Consider the following 21672-nt stretch of genomic DNA (forward strand, 5'->3'; position numbering starts at 1 on the left):
TATAAGCAGAATAAACCCTTTCCTCCCAGAGTTGCTTTTGGTCATAATGTTCTATCATAGCAATAGTGACCCAAACAAAGATAAGCGTGCACTGCATTACACACGGCAAGGTCGTCCTCTTAGCTGGCCTGTATTCTCCTTGCTAGTGTCCTTTTAAACAAATTAAAGCAACCTCATTTTTTTTTTTTTTTTGTTTCCATGGTTCCTACTCTCTGCTCCCTGTCTTCCCTCACCAAGGTCCCCACACCAGATAGTATCCTTCAGTCCAGCTCAGATTCTCTCTGAAGCGTGCAGGATTCTTCCCATTCCTCTGCCTCCAGAGAAGGGTGGTGGGACACGGGGAGGGAGGAGGAAAGTTCCCAGGAGGACTACCTCTTACCAAACATGGCCTCCCGCAGAGGGAACTCTTGGGCCCCATTCCAAGCAACTCCTACACTGCGGAAAGCAATCCCTAATCCCCCAAACCATCACCACAGTTCCACACACTGACAGTGAGGAGGAGCCCTGGTCTCGCTGACAGCGCTCCAGGGTCTGAGCTCTGGAGGTACACAGAGAAAGATGGGTACCGAGGACACGGGGCACAGGAGCTCTCTATGTTTTGTCATCTTCCTCCTCGACTTAGCTTCAGCACAGTCTGCTTCCTGCAAACTGAGGCCTCCCACCAAAAACCTAGACAGCCTAGGTTCAGTCTTCCCAGTTCATACGCTAGGGAATCCCGTTCTCTGGGATTCTTTAACAGGTGGGAAAACCTCCCAGAAAAAGCCAGCACACGAAACAGAGGCCACCAACAGGTTATAGCTGCTCCTCTCCAGTCAGGACAGAGGACAGAAGAGACACCCTGCTTGGGCTGGAGGTTTCCCCAGAGGGAAGAACAAGAGACGGGGTGCTAGCCATCTCACTGTGTTAATGGTAGCTTCTGAGCCCCCATGCTGGCTATGCTAACCCATTAGAGACTGCACAGAGCAAGGAGACAGTGTTGACGGCAGGTCAAATCAGGTCCATCCCCAGGTAAGAGGAGAGGAATGTATTTGGGGGCACTTGCAGGGACATGGGACTAGCCAGAGGACAGAGAACAATGCCTAGAGGACCTTCTTGAAAGGTGAACATCTTTGCTATGTCTAACACTAGGGAAAAGGTCTCGTGACTAGGGAAAAGGTCTCGTGCATCGAGTTGTAACAATTCTTTGACTGTTTTCTGGTAACAACTTCCTTAGGCAGTCTCCCTTCTTGGTAGATGTGGAAGGATCTTTGTGAGTTCGATGCATGCTGGTCTACAAAGTGAGTTCCAGGACAGCCAGGGCTGTGAGGCCCTCAGGGCACTGCTGCAGGATTGGGAAGGAGCCATAGACTCTGCCCCCAGTCCTGTGCTCTTCTTCCACAAGCCCAGGGCTCTGGGACCAGAAGCCCTACAAGGGGAGCCCCAGAATGACCAGGGTTTATACAGTAGAGAAAGCCAGTAGGCATGTCTCTGTGGAAGTCCTATCTGCCTATAAGTCTGAGTGTGGGAACCAGTGGGCAGTGATGGCTGTGTGGGTGGTGGGCTGTCAGCAGCTGTCTGTCACTTGCTTGGCCCTGAAAAGAACTTAAGCAGAAAAGGGCTGCAGGCCAAACCACCATTCCCAAGGATCAGAAGAGGAGCTGACTAGCCCTGACGCCATGCCAGAGCTAGCTCCTTTCACTCGGCTGGGTAGAGCTCTATTCCGTGTCTCTGGGCCCTGCTCACTGTCTTCCCTCTCCAAGCACACCATTCCCAAACTGGTGGTGCAGCCAGGTGGTCACACACCTTCAGTGTGTGGTGGAGCATCTTCAGTCCCTGCTCGCTTTCCTCCCATCATGACGATCCCTGACAGTCATTCCCAGGCAACCAAAGCTGTAAGGATCACATAAACAGGGCATGTTCCCCAAAACCGCCTTTATCCCAGCCCCCCCATACCTTTCCCATCCCACACACACTCTTTGTGTCTCCTCCTACTCCACACTTATCCCACATTCTCCCCTGTTCACACTCCTATCCTTCACTGCCTCACAATCCCTACACCCCCATGCCTCTCAATCACTTGAGCTCCCCACTCCTCATCTTCCTAAATCCCTACACCCCCACTTCCTGGATCTACACACCCTCCATCAACCCCACCCCTCAATCAGTTTCCTGGAGAGAGAGAGGTGGCCTAGACTCTGAGGTCATATTCCTAGTGCCACTGGCAAGAGTCTGAGAAAAGTAGGTTAGCCTGAAGAAAAAGACAAACAGCCACCCTAAGATTTAGAGGCAGCCCTGGCCCTTCCCATGAAGTGTCTAAGTTTCTCTGCACCCCAGGAAAGTGCAGGCCCCAGAGAGCCTATCCACAGAGGTCTCCAGGGCCTCTTGCAAGTGCCAGGAATGTCTAGTTATTTCCTGATTCAGGAAGGCACAAGGAAACCATAGCATCAACACAGACAAGAAGAAGAACACAGACAGGAGAAAAGAAAGGGAACCAGCTTGCATCTTTCAAAAAGTCCCCATTAAAATAGAATGCTACAAGGCATTAGATACTATTTACACGGGGCTGTTAGAGGCCAAGGTGTGAGTCCCTCCAGGACAATTTGCATTTAAAAAGCAGAGCGAAAAGAGTACCAGGCCCTGGAAACCTTGGTGGGAGGGATGATCCTCCTTCAGAGACAGGTGGTTAGCTTTTGGTCTCCCTCCACTCCCCACTCCAGAGCCCACAATCCCTTGCTCCTCTCTAGAATGATCTCCCAGTACTGCTCATCCTGTAGCCTGTCTATTGAAGTCATTGATCCCTCCAACTCCAGTCTTCTTTATTCTTAGTCCAGCCTGATCCCAGTGGCCATTGATCCCGGTGGCGGCAGCTTCCCAGCTGAAGGCCTCCTCTCTCCTTGGTGCCAGCACAGTGGACAGCCTTACTCTTGCTCTAAGACAGTCAAGACCCCAAACTAGAGTGTTGACCAAGAACACAACTGTATCCATTCTGATAGAGAAAAAAGCCCCATTTGGGGTGTAGAGCCCTAAGAGAATCTAAGAGATTATGTATATCCTCACTGTCCCAGAACTCTGAGCCACAGGAAGGGAATGCTAACAGGAGGTACTAGGATTGGGGAGCAGGCAAGATTGTGACAGTACCAGACCTCAAGGGGGTCCTACCAGGCTTCCTCAGGACATGGCTAGCCTTGGACATGGGGCAGTGATAGGTGTGTTTGTAGCCAACCTTTCATCTGTAGTTACAGAGGGGGAGGGCCTGCTGAAGCTCTGTTTTCCATCCACACCTACATCAGGCCCCAGAGCCTACCTACTACTGTCCCCCTACATGCACGCGCGCGTGTGTGAGTGTGTGTGTTTGCAAACACACACACTCACACACACATGCATATACACACTCATATACATGCACGCACACATGCATATACACACTCATACATGCATGCACACGCACACACACACACACACACACACACACACACACACTTTCTCCTTCTCTTCCCCTTCCCACTCACAATTCTTTGACACTCCCCCGCTTCCAATCTTCTTGTTCTCCGCCTCCTTACGCTTTGTATGTGTGCCATGCATGGTTGCTCAGTGTGCGCCTTGACGACTACTGAACAGGACCCACACCTCTGCCCGGTGCTTAAGAGACCGCTTCAAGTCTCTGCAGTAAGGTCATAAAGAGTTTCAAAGAAGAAGGTGATGGGCAGCGTGGGAGGGAGGTGTCAGGCAGTTTGGTTCTATTTCACGTGTAAGCGGCTTAACACCTTCCTGCAGGCTACTGTCCCCCAATTTGCATAAGAAAGTTCCAAGGGAGAAAGAGCCTAAATGTACTCTCAGTAAAAGGGTCGCTGAGCAGAAAGGGGTCCACCTGGCTTGGTATGCTCTGGCACACTCACCAGCTCCTTCTTCATGGACCCATATCAGGGTCTCCCAAGAGAAGCAGCAGGCATAGGACTTTCTCAGCGGGGACCAGCTGCCACGGCTTGCAGTTTGGATGAGTGTACCCAGGGTGTGACTGAAGGCCACACGGGAGCGAGGAAACACACAGGAGTCAGGGAAATACCTCCCAACACATAAATGCCAGTGTGCTTTGTCAGCAGTCGAGGGAGGAGCACAGAGGCACTGGAAGGAAGGAGGAAATTGGCCTTTTATTCCTCTGGTATTCCGTGCTGGGTATTGTCTTATTGATCCGTACAACAGTCCTTAAACGTGGATATTATTATACTTATTTTACGGGTGAGGAAACTATAAAACAGGAAAGGGATTAAGCACTCTGCCCAAGGTCACACGACCAGGAAGTGATCGGATCAGGAGTTAAACTGAAACTCGTGTGAACCCAAAATTCACCATCCTCCCTGCTTCTCCAACCAACTGGGGAAGCACAGGCTCACAGGGAAACACAGGCTCGTTACATTGGCCCAATTGTTCACACTAATGTTGGCAGTCGTTCTGGAACATGCCCCATGCACTCTCTTCCACCACCAGCATGCCTTCCTCTGGCCAGAAAAGGACTGGTCCAGGGCTGCAGACACACCTGCGAATCTCAGCACTGGAGGGGGAGGGGCAGGAGTATGAGGCCAGCCCGTACTATATAAGACCCTCTCTCTCAAAACCCAAAACAAGGGCTGGAGAGATGGCTCGTCGGTTAAGATCACTGGCTGCTCTCCAGAGGACCAGGGTTCAATTCCCAGCACATGATGGCTCGCAATCATCTATAATACAACTCTAGCTCCAGGAGATCTGCCATCATAGGCGTGTTGCACATGTACCTCTATGCATCCATACACATAAACAAACAAGCAAATGAATAAATAAAACACGGGCCACCACAGCTGACTTGGGCATGATTCCTAACGTTACTAACTAATCTTGCTAGGTCTGGTCTTTTTCTGTAAAAAGAAAGTTTCAGTACTAAGCACCTCACCCATTTTCTCTGAGGCTGTGGAGCACAGAGGGGATGCTAAGAACACTACAGGGAGCAGATACTGAGATGATGCCAAGAACACCACAGATGGGGATGGAGAGACTTCAGGTGTCATCATTTCTCATGTGCTTCCACTTCTCTGTGGATCTGAACTTCCACCCAAGGGCATTCTTTTTTCCCTTCTCTAATTACAGCTGAGAAAAATCCCTGGACCAGCGTGGTGACACAGGCCTTTAATCCCAGCACTCGGGAGGCAGAGGCCGGTGGATCAAGGCCAGGCTAGTTTACACAGGGAGTGCGAAGTTAGCCTGAGCTATAGAGTGAACCCCTGTCTCAAATAAATAAAAACAAACAAAAAAGTAGTCTGTGGGGACAGCAGTGCTTGGTGTCTGGAATGGGTTGGGAAGGCCCAGGAGAGGGAGAAAAGCAATGTTGAGAAGGGTCTGGTGAGGAGAGGCAGCACCGCAGGTACAGTGAGAGGCTGTGTTTCCAAGGAGGCTCGTGATCTTTGACTTCTCTCTGAAAGGAGATACTACGAGGCTTCCTCTAGGGAGTTTTCAGGAAGAAGGAATAGCAGCTAGAGTTCCTAGTCTGCTTAACCAGGGTGAGGAAATTCCATTCCCTCTGTTCAGAGGGGAATTTCCCATCAAGGCAGCCAGTGACAGGGTTGGCTAGCTGAAAGAGCAGAAGAGCAGGTTCTGTCCTGAGCCCTGGAGCCAGCATCAAGTTCCAGTGCAGCCAGCAAAGCTGTGACCTTGAAGTCACCTCTCAAGGAGGTTATTTTCGGGTCCTTCTCAGTTCTAACACTTTCTATGATCAGAAAAATAAGCATCATCCGTCACTTTTGTTTTACAAAACCAGACACCAGGGGCAGGGGGAGTAGGGGTGAGCACTTGCTGGGCTGGCCTGGGAGGTGAGCTGAGACCTCTGGTGAAAGCTGCTGCACTAGTGCTGGGCAATGGGAAGCAGAAAGAGGAGGATCTCCAGGAGAAGCCAGCTAGCTCATGGCTTACTCATGGGCAAAGAGATTCAGACTTCAAGAAGGTGAAAGGCGGGACTGATATCTGAAGGTTGTCCTCTGACCACATGCATGCTATGGTATGTGTACAACCACACAGACGCAGACAGACAGAATGGACACACACACACACGGGGACACGACACACACACACAAGCAAATCCAATTCAAATACACTAAAACAAGAAAGCGGTCCTAATTTTCCCAGAGCCTCCTAAGCCCAGATGTACTACCAGAGATGCCCAGAAGAAGACAAAATAACTTGATCTGGTTATCCTGACAGGGGAAGCGAGTGAGGTGGGAGCCTAAGGAATTCTCACGTTCATGCTTCTGCTTCCTAACAACAGGGAACTGAAGAAGCATTCAGCAGAGCTGGGGCTGGGTGTGGGAAGCATCTTCATGGGCCCCTGTCCTTAAGAAGCTTTTTAATCTAAGGTGGCTCAAATCTGGTGCCATCTTTCGGGCAATTCAGGGAATCTATAACAAATATATTCTGTATCTCTGTATCTCTGCTGCTGGCCTGTTCTGTCTCTCGTGGTGACACTGAGCCATGAGCATGGGATATGCAAAGTAGCTTTCCTGTTTAAGTCCCACCTCTATCATGTCCTGGCTGGCTGACACCAGTGTTAGCTATTATGGCTTTTTTGTTTTTGTTTTTTTGCCAGGTCAGCATTGGCCTGTCTGCAGACAGTAAGCAGCCTTTGGAAAGTCTTTCTCCCAATTCCCTACAAATACTAGGCAGCCTTTCCCTCCCAGTTCCCATCTGTCAGCTCTATTTAAAGAGGAACACACAAGGAATAGTATTTATATTATCGTGCCATGCTTCCCTTTCTCAAAAGAGAAAGGTTCTGGAATGTTCCCTACTCCATATTCCCCTCAATTTACTCCATCAATACCCCTGGCTGTTCGTCCTCTCATAGGACAAATGCTACAGCCACCATGTGGGGCAGGGGGGCGGTCCTTTGCCGTTTGCAGACTGCTCTTGCACGTATCACTTCATTTGGGGAAGCACCACATTTAAAACAATCCTATGAGCCACAGATACTTTTCCCCCCATTTTACAAATACGGAAATAAAATCAACTTCACAAATTATCCATGTTCACGTCTAGAAAGTAAATCTTACCAGGCCTCACTCAAAGTCGGGCCTCGTGATAACTTCTCTACCATTCCTCATGGTGTGGACCAAGTGTACGTCCTGGGGGTATGAGGAACTTGAAGTCTGTGATCAGTCACAACACACAAAGAAACAGACACACCTCCATTTTCCTCTCCGATGGTCCCAGCAGTCACACAGCACCTGTAAAATGCAGGAGCAAGGCACCACAAGGGTCCTAAAGGCCCACAAGGGTGTGGAGTTTTTGTAGGAACACAATTAGGTCTCGGGGGCAAAAAAAAAAAGCAGACATTCTAGACCACCAGGCAAATCCAAAGGAGCACCCCAGAAAAATACCGAGGGCCCCCAGAACTAATTGACCATCCCTTACCCAGGGTTCCAGTGGAAAGGAAAATGGATAGGCTGCCTTCTGGCCAGGTCTGGTATCTCCATCAGATTCAGACATACACACCCATACACTCAGTAGTAAGCCCTGAACTGCAGAAGCCAAACCCTGGGCTCACCCAGAAGCCAAAGGAAAGAAGCAGCCACAGCCTGGGTCCAGGGCTCTCTCTCAAAGCCACTGTCTGCTCAGATGCTGGCTGTCAGGCATAGCTATAAAATGTGCCTCAACTTAATTTTTCCGTGAACGTAGCCCCACACGGAACTGCCAGGCTCCGGAGAAGCAGCAGTTCCTCGGGCTCACAGACAGGGCTCCAGGAGCTACAGCTGGAGAGGGGGGAATATTTGTGGGCCTGGGCTGCCATTCCTGGACCATTTCTCTCCTGAATATCTTTCCAAGGCCTCAGTAAGTTTTCATTCAGGACTGTTTCGGGGCTGGAATTCAGTGCAAATTGCTTACATCTGCTTGGTCATTCCCAGACAAGCAGGTAGTGTAGAAAAAGAAGGAGTGGTATTAGCCCAGGTAGCCTACTGAAGAATCTCAGGCCTGCTAGGGCTCAGCAGTCCAGACTGCTGAACTCTCTGACCAAGTTGAATAAAAATACTAGGGCAGCCAGAGACAATAGGACTTCCACCCTAAGCATGACTGGTGGGCTGGGACAGGGAAACCACAAAGATCCAAAAGGGAGGTGAGATGTAGAGCCAGGTTACCCAGAAGGAGCAAGAGCAATGGCAGCCTCCACGCACACTTCAGCCTCAGCCAACAAGGGTGTATACACTAACCTCATACATTTGGTAACCTCTTTCCACATCCCAGAAGCCTGCCAAGCCCCTGGACTCCCCACCCCACCCCAGCTTGGCAGCCTTGCCAGGGATTCCAGCTTCTTTCACACCAGAACACCAAAGCTGCTGCTGTATGGAACTGAAAAAAACGAGGGACAAGTACAGCCCAGAAGAGGAGCTCCTTCCCGGAGGGGCTGGGGACTTGGGCCTGAGGGTCCCAGGCTCTCCTGCAAGCTTTCAGTCTTTGGCTGCTGCAGTATCCATATAAGGCCAATCCTACCCTCCTCTTGGCTGAAAAATGTATACAGTCCCGAGGGTGGACGCTGACTTCTCACCCACTGCACAGGAAGTACCACTCCCATCACCCCCACTCCAGGACAGGTTTTGCTCTTAAACAAACTAATAAACAAATCGACTCCAAAGCGGTCCCCTGGCTCAGCTCGCCCTGCAGCTGCACCCGGGAAGTGTGTTCCGGAGGAGGCAGCGGGTGACTGCCCGCGAGGCCGCGAGTCGCTAGCGCGCCGTGGGGTGGGGGCGAGCAACCTGCCGGGCGCCTGGGACCCGACTGGGCTCTCGGCGCTGCCATTGTTGCCCCTGGCGCTGGTGCTTTGGGGCGGGAGCCCTGCCCTCGTCGCCCTGGCTAGCTGGGCGCTCTGCAGCCCCCGGGCGGTGCTCACCTCCGAGTACTCGTCCTACCTGTGCTGGCCGCGGGTTCCGCCGAGACACCCTGACTGTCGTGGCTGGGCGACTTGGGCTCCCACGCCCCGGCTCGCTCTGAAGCTCCAGGAGGCTCCGGCCCCCGCGTGATGTGCAGTACCGCCCGCTCCCCTCGCCCGCCCCGCGCCGGCTCTGGGGTCCCCGCTGTAGGGGACACACGGGCAATCGACGGGTATGGGGGGTCGGTCCGGGGCCCGGTGCTGTCTGTGGGGAGCGTGCACGAGCTCGCAGTCAGTCAGGCGGCCCCGGGTGAGACAATAGCGCGAGCGGCGGGCGAGCGGGGAGAAGCCATCTCCCGGACAGCCGGCGCACTGCACGGCGTGCGAGGCTCGCCCGCTCCTGCCAGCACCACGGCCCAGGCCGCGGGCAACAGCCGCAGCGCCGAATCGCCGAGACGACGGAGCCGAGAGGGCGGGGCGGCGGGAACCTGGCCCCCACCCTCCCTCTCTTCCTCCCGCCTCCCGCCTCCGCACCGTGCTCGGCGTCCTGAGCGGACCCCGGGGCCAGCAGTCCCACTTCCCGATAGCAGATGGTCGTTGATTTCCAGGCTGGAACCCTTTGCTCTGAGGTCAGGTGAAAGCAAGCCAGATCACCCTATTGGAAGGGACACGGGGTGGGCGTTCAGTTGCCGGTTTGAGGAATTTCTCCCATAATTATGCATGCTAGGGATGCCCGAAAGAACTACCACTCTGATGGAGGAGGTGCAGTTGCAGGTGTTGGCACTTTTCTCTCCCGTTTACCCAAGGGCGGTCTTCAAACCTGAGCGGGGAGGAGAAGCGGGGGGAGCCTCCAAACCAATTAAGATAGGAAGAAAACTTTGAAACTGTTATTTTCTCTGAGCACCTCCCTTAAAGCACCTGTGTCAAGCATTTTCCTGAAGGCTCCACCCAGTACTGGCCAGCTCCACGTCTGCGTCTGGTTTGCTAAATAATTCGGATCTCCAAGTACCCTTTCCTCAACCATGGATCTTGTTCTCTGCTACCTTCCTTTCTTGCCTTTTTCTCCCCTTTCCAGTCACATTGTGAAGTTCATGGTTCTCAACCCTCCTTCTCGGAACCCCTTCAAGCACTGGGGGAGTCTCAGCTCTGATGCCCACTGCCCTCCAGCCAAAACTCCCATGGAAACAGCTGCTAAGCATACTTAAGATACTACCATTCCCGTCTGTTAAAGTCAGAAATGTCTTTATAAAACTTATGGGAACTTTAGTTGTTCCCCCTATTTATATGAAACTCTGCAATAAACCCAAGCAGTTTTCCAAGAGACAAGGGCTAGTGGCCTTCCTAGACTGGTAGAAGTAGAAACTGGAAAGGGCTCAAAAAGAGGAGAAACATCAAGTAGAAAGGGAGTTTGAGGGGTTGGAGAGATGGCTCAGAAGCTAAGAGAACTGACGGCTCCTCCAGAGGACCAGGGCACAATTCCCAGCACCCATATGGCAGTTCACAACTGTCTGTAACTCCAGTTCCAGTGGGTCTGACTCCCTCAAACACCAATGCATATAAAGAGAGAAAGAAAGAAAGGAAGAAAGAAAGAAAGAAAGAAAGAAAGAAAGAAAGAAAGAAAGAGAAGAAAAGAAAAGGAGTCTGAACAACTAGAGGAAGTCTTATGTAGTCCCATGGAAGAGAAAGCAAATACAAAAAGGGAGTTCACAAGCCCGGCCTGGTCCTGCGAACCCTCAATTCCAGCACTTGGGAGGCAGAAGCAGGCAGATCAGGCAGCTCCCCAGTGGTGTGTAACGCTAGGGGCATCTGTTGTTTTCTTCTGGCCTCTGCAGGCATCCACACGCGTGTGCACATACCCACACAAACATAAACTAAATCTTAACCAAAACAAAAAAAATGAGTTCACAGTTCTAAACTATTTGGGGGAGAGTATTGTTTTGTTTTCATTGAAGATGAAATCTGGGCCAATAGAAAGAAACCTTGTGGGCATTACCAGGCAAGGAAGAGGAGCCGGCGGGAGTTAAATCAGGTTCCAGTGGTTTGAAGAGTAAAAGACAGGTTCTAGAAGGTTATCACCCAGAGGAGAACTATAATGCAGGAGACAGAGGAGCGTGAAGGATTACCAAAGGTGTTATTACTTGGCGCAGGTTTCCACACGTAGCTCAGGCTGGCATTTGAACTTGCTATGTAGGCCAAGCTGACTTCAAAGTCCTGATCGTCTGTTTCCTGAGTGCTGAGCCACCACATTTCGCTTCTAAGACGAGGAAGAAACGTGTTCATAGGTTGAGAGGGAAGAGCAAGGTGAGAAAGGAAGAAAGATGAAAACTGTCCCAACCGAAGAAAGGACATGGGACAGAGTGTTCGGGGTAAAGTTGTCTGAGATGTCTTTGAGTGGAAAGACTCAGGGGCAGATGGCATTTGCAGACTGCTACATCTAGAGGCTATGCCCTGAGGGAAAAGGCCGTTGCTCCTTGATAATCTCTAAGCAATCTGTGAGAGAAAGGGAGTCGAACTAGAAGTGAAAGCTGGGCATGGTGATGCACCCTTCTAATTCCTGCACTCGAGAGGCAGAGGCAGGTGGACTTCTGAGTTTGAGGCCAGCCTGGTTTACAGAGAGAGTTCTAGGACAGCCAAGGCTACACAGAGAAACCGTGTCTCAAAAAACAAAACAAACAAAGGATGGAATTGAAGACTTAAGAAAAACGGTTAAAGTTAAAATGACCATAGAAATGATGGAGTATATAGCTCAGTTACAAAAGGCCTCCTTAAACCCCAGCACCAAGAGAGGACTAGGGATGGGGGCAGCAACTGCTCACAGCTAGCGTAGAAGCCACAGCTAATATTGGGTATTTTAGTACTATGCTGATACTATCTGAATGTTTTCTTCTGTAGCATTTAGACACCCAAGTACAACTTTGAGCCAGAGTTGCAGGTGTGTAGGATAGGTTCAGCAGAAGGGTAAAGAAGAGGGCTCTTGGCTGATGGTGGTGGTGCAGGCCTTTAACCACAGCAGGCAGAGGCAGAGGCAGGTGGGTCTCTAAAGCAAGCATGGTCTACACAGTAAGTTCCAGGACAAAAATTCCCGGCAACCACATGGTGGCTCGCAACCATCTGTAATGGGGTCTGTTGCCCTCTTCTGGCCTGCAGACATACATACAGACAGAATATTATATACATAATAAATAAATAAATATTTAGAAAAAAGAAGAAAAGAAGAGGAAGAGGAGGAGGAAGAAGGCAGCTCAGCAAGATGAGATTGCCTAAAAGAAGAAAGTGAAGCTAAGAAAAGGCTTTGAAACTTTTAAAAATTATTTTATCTTTTTTTAATTCATTGATGCGCCTCTCCCCAAACTAGCTCTGTAGATCAGGCTGGCCTCGAACTCACAAAGATCTGCCTGCCTCTGCCTCATGAGTACCAGAATTAAAGGCATGTGCAACCAGTGCCCGGCTTAATTGAGTTTTTTGAGACAGAGTCTTTCACTATGTAACCTTGGCTGGTCTGGAACTTGTTACCAGACTGTTCTTGGATAGAGATCCTGCCTACCTCTGCCCCAGAAGGGGATTAAAGGTATGTGCCACTACAAACAGTCCTTATTGTAGTTTTGAAACGTCTGTATTCCTGGAACCTACAACAGTGCCGGGCACATATGGCTTCCTAGAACTTCAAATTTAAATTCCTGAAGGAAGCCTGTGAGACCTTTGGTGGCCAGTCCTCGCCTTCTACTCTAGCCTCAGAGGAGAGTCCTTGCCTCACTCATCGCTGTAGCCCAAATGACACCGGCCACAGTGTGGTCAGTAGATGTCTGTTCTGCTTGGTAGGCAGCACTTCCGGCGGAAGGAATGGCCATCTCCTCACCCCCAAAATGAAAGGAGGTGCTCTATGGCAAGGCAGAAGGACTTCGCAGGTGTGGTTAAAGCCTTGGAGGTTAAGGAGTGAGATTATCGCTCCTTAATTATCATTCTCAGATTATCCAGCAAGGCCCGGTCTAATCATTCCAGCCCCCGACACTAGACAGTCTCCCCCAGGGGAAGCCGGAGGGGCTGTGATGACAGAAGAACACTTGGAAAACCAATGTTGCTGGCCTTCAAGTTGTTGCTGGAGACACTCTAGAGACGAGGTAGGGCAAGAAACAGAGGAAACACAGCTCTGCTGTCCCCAGGACATCGGTGACGGTGGACTTCTAACCTGCTGAGCTGTAAGGTCAGGGGACAGGGGGTTGTTTTTGAGAGGAGGACTGATGTGGCCCAGCTAGCTTCAAACTTGCTCTAAGGGTGGCCTTGAACTCAGATCCTCCTGCTCAGCACCTCCCAAGTGCTGAGATTATGGCCACTGCACAGCACACTTGGCCCACTATTGGTCTGTTTGGCAGCACTGGGGACTGAACACAGACAGGATGCCGTGCACGAGAGGCAACACTCTACCTCTGAGCTACAGCCCTAGGCCTAGCTCTGTATGCTTTAAAATCCACTTTACTGGGTGGGGTGTGATTTGTTATGGCAGCAATAGTAAATATTATACTTAATTTTAATAATTTAATTAATTATTGGAGGTTTATTTGTTGTTTGTTTGTTTGTTGGGGTTTTGAGACAGGGTTCCTCAGCTTTGGAGCCTATCCTAGAACTTGTTCTGTCGACCAGGCTGGTCTTGAACTCACAAAGATCCGCCTCCCTGAGTGTCAGTGCTGGGATCAAAGGGTATATTAATTTAAAAAAATGTTTATTGCCCTGGTTCCCAGGGGAAGCTTCTCTACAGGGCCTCCTTACACACTCTTGATTTTTTTTTCCTTTTTATTTGAGACAAAGTCCCTCAATGGTCCAGACTGAGACAGCTGCCCAGTGAACTCTGAACCCTTGTCTCCTCCCATCTTGCCATCTCTGGGATTTTACAAGAGAACTACCATGTCGGATATTTTCAGTGTAGATATTGGAGACCTGAACTCAGGTCTTCATGCTCTCAAGGTAAGCGCTCTTTACCAACTGAGCTATGTCCTGAGTTCTCTTGTCTTCTACTGTCCTCTGCTTCTCTCTGTCTCTTTTAGGGGGAGGGTAGCTTGTTTGTTTTTATTGAAAGACGGGATCTCACTATAGTCTGATTTGGTCTCAAACTCACAACAATCCTCCAGCCACTGCCTCTTTGTCTGTTTGTTTATCGAGACAGGGTTTCTCTGTGTAGCCTGTCCTGGAACTCATTCTATCTAGATCCAACTGCCTCTGTCTCCCGAGTGCCCCAGCTGGGTTTGGCAACGCTTGCATATAATCTCAGTCCAGAGGGGAAGAAAGAAGGGTGACAAGCTCAAGGCCAGACCCGGATATAAGAGACCTCATCTCAAAAATAACAAAGGCTAGAGAGATGACTCGCTGCCTTCAGAGGACTGGGATTCAGTTCCTGGACCCACATCAGGCTGCACACAATTGTCTGTAACTCCAGTTCCAGAATTTCAAAACCTCCTCTGGCCTCCACAGGCATGGTCTCCACTTGGTGCAGAGTCAAACAGGTACACATACGTGTAAATTTAAAAATAAAAGAAATAAAACTGAAAATGAACCGGACGCTCCATTCACAGAATCTGTGAGTTTCGCCTGCCCTCTAGTGGAAACATTAGATACAGCAGTCAGTGTAAGGCGCTGCTTCAGGAAGAACCAGGGAAGGTTCCTGCACGGCAAGGTCTGAGAAGGCACCTGTAATGGTGTTTTCACACAACAGATGCGAAGCAGAGTCATTTCCTGCTACCTCAAACGGGGCCCCCCAGTCTGAATGAGCCAAACCTCTGATAAGATAAAATCGTTCTCCTTAGCCTGCTCTGTGCCTGGCCAACTCTCTCTCTCGCTCTACCTCCCTTTACTTCCGCCGGTAGGTACAGTGGGTGCTCTTCAAGTTCCTTCCTTACTTGCCGTGTTCCTTCCTGCCATCCTGCTCAGTTTTGGAAATAGGAGATACTCGATAAGCAGTTTACTGACTCGCCATTGCCATTTAGTCAGTTAAACTCGAAACTTCTGGCTTTTCCTCCAGCAATAAGAAGGGCCTTTGGGTAGGAAAAATAAGTCTCCTTATTCCTGTTCCTCTCAGGCAGCCTGGACAGATGCCATCTCCCTTCCTCTAAAATGTGGCCTACAAGGCATAGTGTTCCAGAACTTTCATCCTGGTCCTCTAGGGCCAGAAACAGGCAGATTTTTGTGAGTCTGAGGCTGGTCTGGTCTACATAGCAAGTTCTTCCAGGGCTTCCAAAATTCAGAGGTGTGGTTCATCCACACACCTCATGCATAGAGACAGAGCAAAGCAAGGGATATTTTTCTTGCTTGCTGTAAGTCTAACGTGCTCAATCAATATATACAGAAATTAACGAATCAACATCTCTGGTTCTTTACAGTTTCTTCCACATTTCACATGACATCAGCTCCACTCTGATAGTGTGGTTTCCTTATATAATGGCCAAGGCTGGAGTTTTCAATAAGACGTATTCCACTGCTCCTCATCTCCCGTGTTTACTGCTGTGTGCATCTCTTTTTTTTTTTAAATATTTATTTATTTATTATGTATACAATATTCTGTCTACATGTATGCCTGCAGGCCAGAAGAGGGCATCAGACCTCATTACAGATGGTTGTGAGCCACCATGTGGTTGCTGGGAATTGAACTCAGGACCTTTGGAAGAACAGGCAATGCTCTTAACCACCGAGCCATCTCTCCAGCCCCCATGTGTGCATCTCTTTAAAGACTTATTTACTTACATGTATGGGGTATGTGTGTTTGGAGGCCACCAGGTGCATACAGGAGCCCCGAGGAGAACCAAAGAGGTTGTTGGAGCCCCTGGAATTGGAGCTACAGGGACGTTTTTAGCTGCCATGTAGGCTCCTATGCAGTAACTGAAAGTGATGTGCTCGTAACCACTGAACCATCTCTCCAGTCCCTCTTGGGTTTAGTTCTTTATGCTAAACATGTTTGCTTCTAGGCTCAGCGTTCCGAGACTGCTCATGGCTCCATGCCTGTTTATTTCCTAATCCATAGGTTCAGTGCCTGAACACAACAGTTTACCAGTAAATCGTTCTCATGCATTAATTAATTTATTTATTTTTATTTTTACTTTATGTATTTTATTTTGTTTTTTTGAGACGGGGTTTCTCTGTGTTACTTTGGAGCCTGTCCTGGAACTCACTAAAGGCGATTTTTTTTTCTTATGTAATGTTCCGCCTGCATGTATGCCCGCACGCCAGAAGAGGGCACCAGATCTCATTGAGGATGGTTGTGAGCAACCATGTTGTTGCTGGAAATTGAACTCAGAGCAGCCAGTGTTCTTAAGCACTGAGCCATCTCTCCAGCCCTATTTTTTTATCTTAATCACGTGTTTTTGCGTGTCTTTGTATGTGTGTGGGCATGCACACCAGAGTGTGGGAGTCTATTCTCCCTCATGGTATTAGGTTCAGCGACAAATACCTTTAACCCACTGCACCGTCTAACCAGCCATCCTTGTACATTTTGAGCTTGTTCCTTCAGACTTAATTTGAATAGCAGAATAGTGAAATTTTGCATTTTGAGGGTATGCTGGCTTGTTATATGTCAACTTGGCGCAACCTAGAATTATCGGGGAAAAGAATATTTCGACTGGGAAAATGCTTTCACTAAACTGGCCTGTGGGTAAGCCTGTGACGTATTTTCTTGATTGATGATTGATGTGGGAGGGTTCAGCTCACTGTGGGCAGTACCACCCCTGGGCTAGTGGTCCTGGGTCCATACACAACTTAGGAAGGAAAGATTTGCTAGCAAGAAAGCAGACTAAGCAAGTCAGTAAGAAATAATCTTCCATGGTCTCTGCATCAGCTCCTGCCCTTCCCCACCCTCCCACCATGGACTGTGACGTGACACAGGGACTGTAAACTGAAACAAATCTTTCCTTCCTAAGTTGAGTACGGACTCGGCTTTTAAAACAGCAATAAAACCCTAAGTAGAGCAGAAGGGATCTGACAGGTAACCTGACTAATCCCCTCGAGTGGATACAGACCCTGGCCTATATAGGCTCCCACAGTTGGAATAGTCATGGTTCTTAAAGAACCACACAGTTCTAGGAAAGGAAATTTTCTCCTACCAAGACTGAGCTACTTTGCCGTTGTCTGTGTTTAGGAGCTTCAAGTACTCAGAAGCAAAGATGAAGTTCCTCATCAGTGTTTGACACTCATTGTCTATGCTCCACGGCCCAAGTGTCGGATCTGGAAACTCATTATATTTGTAAGTTTTTTTTTAATCTTTAACTACGTACATATGTTATGTCTTTGTTATGTATGCTGTGTGGGTGCCTGTGGAGTGCGGAAGAACATGTTGTTCACTGTGTAGACCAGGCTCGCCTCCAACTTGGACATCCTTCTGCCTCTGTCTCTGGAATCTGGGTTTAAAGTGTACATCACCATCTCCCGTTGATCGATTGATTTTTACTCTCAGTACTATAGTTTGGTTTCCTTAGGTCTACAAATCTTGCTTTGGTTTTCTTGTTTTTTGTTTTGTTTTTCGAGACAGGGTTTCTCTGTAGCTTTGGAGCCTGTCCTGGACCTAGCTCTTGTAGACCAGGCTGGTCTCGAACTCACAGAGATCCGCCTGCCTCTGCCTCCCGAGTGCTGGGATCAAAGGCGTGCGCCACCACCGCCCGGCTTCTACAAATCTTGCTTTGGAAAAATTCGTTTGGGGAGGCTGAAGGAAAAGAAAAAGAAAAACTCAATCAAAATGCAAAAAGTTTAAACTCCCTTCTTATACGATCTAGATTCAGAACCACCTTTCCATCTCCATTTACTTCTCTTTCCTTGAATTAGTAGACCCTCTGATCAGCATATCTGGCCCTTGTGCAAGGAGGGTGTAATTGAACAGCTCCATTGTCGGGAGAATGACAGTATTATTCTTCATTAACGGAAGAAATGGAATGTGGTCCAGAGGAATGAAATTAAGAGTGATAGAAGAGAAAACGTGTAATAAAAAGAGCCTACTCAAATTGTGACGTGTCAATGTTCACCCTGTTTGTCCATTTTTCTGTAATTGATTAGCATTAATATTGTTTTAGAGAGTTTAGTAGATACTGGCAATTTATCAAATCAAACATCAAAGAAAACATATATTAGGTAAGTGGAACAAAAAAGAAAAGTAAATAGCAATTTAAAACATTAAAAAACATACTTAATAGCTAACTAAAATCTAAATTTAGCTCGTCAGGTAAAAAAAGGTAGTAGGTTACCATTATATCAAGTAAATAGAAGAGAAAGTTGCCTTATAGGGCGCCCGGATAGCTCAGTCGGTAGAGCATCAGACTTTTAATCTGAGGGTCCAGGGTTCAAGTCCCTGTTCGGGCGGCTGGATATTTTGCATGAAAAGTCATACAGTTGCTGAGCATTTCAAATGTATTATTAATCAATCCCTTAAGAAAAAGGTTACTTTACTCAAAATACAATTAGGTGTAATTTTCGTAGAGTTGAGAGATTTAAGGATACATACTCTTAGTACCGGCAAGATTTTGTTCTTCCGCGCGTAAGGAAGGTCGGGTTCCGAGTCGGTAGACTCACCAATCCTCACCAGAAAAGAATGATACGTTACTTAGTTTGGGCTACCCTTAAATTTGTATAAATTTCAGGGACCACTTCTCTTTCAACTGTATTTAACAATGTCAATAGAATAATGAACATTCTTTTAAGAAACGCGTTGTCTTTCCTAGACTTCTTTTACAACTGAATTTAGCCAAAATGAAAAAAAGTCTAAGCGCCCGAACAGGGACTTGAACCCTGGACCCTCAGATTAAAAGTCTGATGCTCTACCGACTGAGCTATCCGGGCTCTCGTGAAGCTGGTTTCCTACAGCGCTTTACATAAGAGCAGGAAACCTTGGGCAAGTGGACCCTCCCTAAATGCCGTATTCTCGCGAGAGTAAAAGCAGTTCAGATTCCTGTTGTGTTACTACGTCCTTCGCAATTGTGAGATTCACGTTTTCCCTCATTAGGTGGACTTTGATCTGTGAACTAATTACGTTTGAAACTCTGTAGTAACAGACTCAGGCCTATTTTGTCGTTCACACCAGTGGCGACGTCCGTGCTAAAACCTTTGCAGCAGGGTTGAAAAGGAGTTTCAAGAGCGACTTCGAACATGGTGTTCTTTAGCGAATGCGCTGAGGAGGGGTGTTGAGATTACCCCACGAGTCGCTTGACCGTGTTCAGGTAATTTTACGTGGCACACCACGGAAGTCACCAGCTGTGACACCTACCGCAGAAGCCCTATTAAGCCAGAGAAGGGAATGCTCGCCACCGCCACGGAAAGATGCTCTTTAGCTTCCTTAGTAATTTGAGTACAGCTCGTTGCTACATAACTGGCTTGGGAATGGGACCATAAAAAGCTTTTGTTGGCGGATTTTGCTTTCCCTTAATTCCTTTCGTAATTGTCTTCAGAGTAATTGCTTTGTCTAGCAACGCCACTTGAAGAGATTTACTTTCATATTGATGGGGTCTGGAGGCATAGGACTATATGGTAAGGCCTGCATGCCCCTTTTCCAGGGAACCCTAGCTCATAGCTGCCTGAAGGTCCAACCCCTGGGGATCCGAGAGCACAACTACACATACACACACACCTAAAAAGGAAAAACAACAGAATAGAGATGTACAAAAGGTTTGACACTGAGGCTAGCGTGGGTTTAGTGGTTAAGAGCGCTTACCGCTCTTCCAGTAGACAAGAGTTTATTTCCCTGCCCCACATCCGGTGACTCATAGTTGCCTGTTACATTAGCTTCAGGCAGATCTCACACCTCAGGCCTCCCTAAGCACCTGCACTGGGATGCACATACGTCCTGACATACATAATTTAAAACAATCCAGAAAACCTTAATTACCTCTCTGCTGGACAGATGGTCCAGTAGTTTAGGATGCTGGTTGTTCTCCCAAGGACTAGGGTTCAATTCCCACCACCCACATGGCAGCTCACACTTATCTGTAATTCCAGGACCCAGCACCCTTACACAGACGTACATGCACGCAAAACATCAATGCACATTAAAAGAAAGGGAGAAAGAAAGAAAGAAAGAAAGAAAGAAAGAAAGAAAGAAAGATCAGTTCTAAACAGGTTTGTTGTGGAATATTATTTTAAGATGTGTTACATTTGTTTATTCTGTGGAACATTCTTTTAATGATGCAAAGATGTGTTGCATTCTCTTATGTTACATTTGTTTACTCTTTGAAACTCTCAAATCTTTGAGAGTTTTAGAAGAAAATATACCAGCACATGTTTCTTATCTAAAGACAAAGTCCCTTAAATAACATATAAATGACTGAAAACATAAGAGAATAAAATTTAATATATGTTTATCAAAAAACCCTTTAAACTGGTCAATAGTGTGACATTCCTGTAATCCCATCACCTGGGAGGTAGAGGCAGGAGGGTCAGGAGTTAAAGATCAGTCTCTGCTACATAGTGAGTTTGTGGCCAGTTTAGGTGACTTGAGTTCATGTCACGAAAAACAAAATAAAACAAAATCAAAGCCAGATCAACCAAACAAAATACTTCTATTCATTAAAAGACAAAATTTAAATAGCAGAAACAAGTTATGGAGGTGTAATTATAATACACATAACCAAGGATTAGAATCCCCAGTATACAAGGCTGGAGAGATGGCTCAGTGGTTAAGAGCATTGCCTCGTCTTCCAAACGTCCTGAGTTCAATTCCCAGCAACCACATGGTGGCTCACAACCATCTGTAATGAGTTCTGGTGCCCTCTTCTGGCCTGCAGACATACACACAGACAGAATATTGTATACATAATAAATAAATCAATAAACAAATAAAAAGTATTTGGTATAGCAGAGTAAAGACAGCCAGAGATTTCTTCCTTTAAAAAAAAAAAAACCCAAGGCCTTCCTGCAAATTAATATGAAAAAGCCAAAACAAAGGTTATTAGTAGGAAATTCATATCTGACAAACCTTAGATCAATAAATATGGAAAAACTCATGCCGCTTGCTAGCTCAACTGTCAGAATCTGTCCTGTGACTTCACCTCATCTTGACTTCAACCGGCTCCCTTACAGGCTCCTGCTAGTGCAAAGGCTGCAGAGTGGCTGCACCTGCTGCCTGGGGGCTGCATGACATGGGTCCAGGGACTGCACCTGCAAAGAGGCTGCCAACTAGTGCAGCTGCCCTGCACAGTGCGGGATAACCTCATGACCGAGTGTAGACAAGCAATGTCTACAAACTTGGGTTTTCTTTTTTCACCGTGATCCATTCTCAACACCTTTTCCAACTGTAACTGATTAGTTGTGTTGATTTTTAAAAAAGGAAAAAGAAACACAACCTTCAGCCTTGCTAAACAAATCGCTGTGAGTGACTGTCTCACGTGTGTCAGGGTTTGTATAATCGGCAGATTGTAAAGGTAGGCAAAGACATGGAGCAACAGATCCCTTATGTCCTTGTATAACTAACTCTCTAATGACTTTGTAGAGCACCCTGGTATTAGCTACTGAATTACACAGTATTGTCAATACTGTCTAATAATTTTCCATAGAGTGTATAGGGAGACAAGCTTTAAAGGTCACTACAGCATTGTTTGTAACAAGCAATAAGAAATCCTTTACTTATTTATTGTGGTGCTGGGAATTCTATCAAGGATGCAGTACATGCTACCTGAGTGCTCTACCACTGAAATATTTGTGAAGAGAGAAAAAACAAAAATTTTTTTAAGACAGAGTTTCTTGGTGTATCAGCCCTGGCTATCCTGGAACTCACTCTACAGACCAAGCTGGCCTCAAACTCACAGAGATCCTCCTGCCTCTGCCTCTCGAGTGCTGGGGTTGAAGGTGTGTGTCACCAC

General features: G+C 47.8%; 1 protein-coding gene and 2 non-coding genes across 6 annotated transcripts in view; 1 reads left to right on the plus strand and 2 right to left on the minus strand.

Annotated features, from left to right (window-relative positions):
- The window catches only part of Pik3c2b (phosphatidylinositol-4-phosphate 3-kinase catalytic subunit type 2 beta), a 64060-nt gene extending 54791 nt beyond the window's left edge, over positions 1 to 9269 (minus strand). For 3 of the 4 annotated variants that reach the window (XM_038349797.1, XM_038349795.1, XM_042053992.1), the window contains exon 1: positions 8898 to 9269. The gene's annotated coding sequence lies outside the window, so the exon portion shown is untranslated. Of the gene's footprint in view, positions 1 to 7046; positions 7105 to 8897 lie in introns of those variants that run through there. The other variant, XM_038349796.1, reaches the window with a different exon arrangement.
- Positions 9270 to 18111: 8842 nt separating this feature from the next.
- Trnak-uuu lies at positions 18112 to 18184 on the plus strand. The gene has a single exon. It is a non-coding gene; the product is annotated as a tRNA-Lys (tRNA).
- A 404-nt stretch (positions 18185 to 18588) lies between these two features.
- Positions 18589 to 18661, minus strand: Trnak-uuu. The gene has a single exon. It is a non-coding gene; the product is annotated as a tRNA-Lys (tRNA).
- Positions 18662 to 21672: the final 3011 nt, after the last annotated feature.

The sequence above is a fragment of the Arvicola amphibius genome, chromosome 12 (assembly GCF_903992535.2).
Source record: "Arvicola amphibius chromosome 12, mArvAmp1.2, whole genome shotgun sequence".
NCBI lineage: Eukaryota > Metazoa > Chordata > Mammalia > Rodentia > Cricetidae > Arvicola > Arvicola amphibius.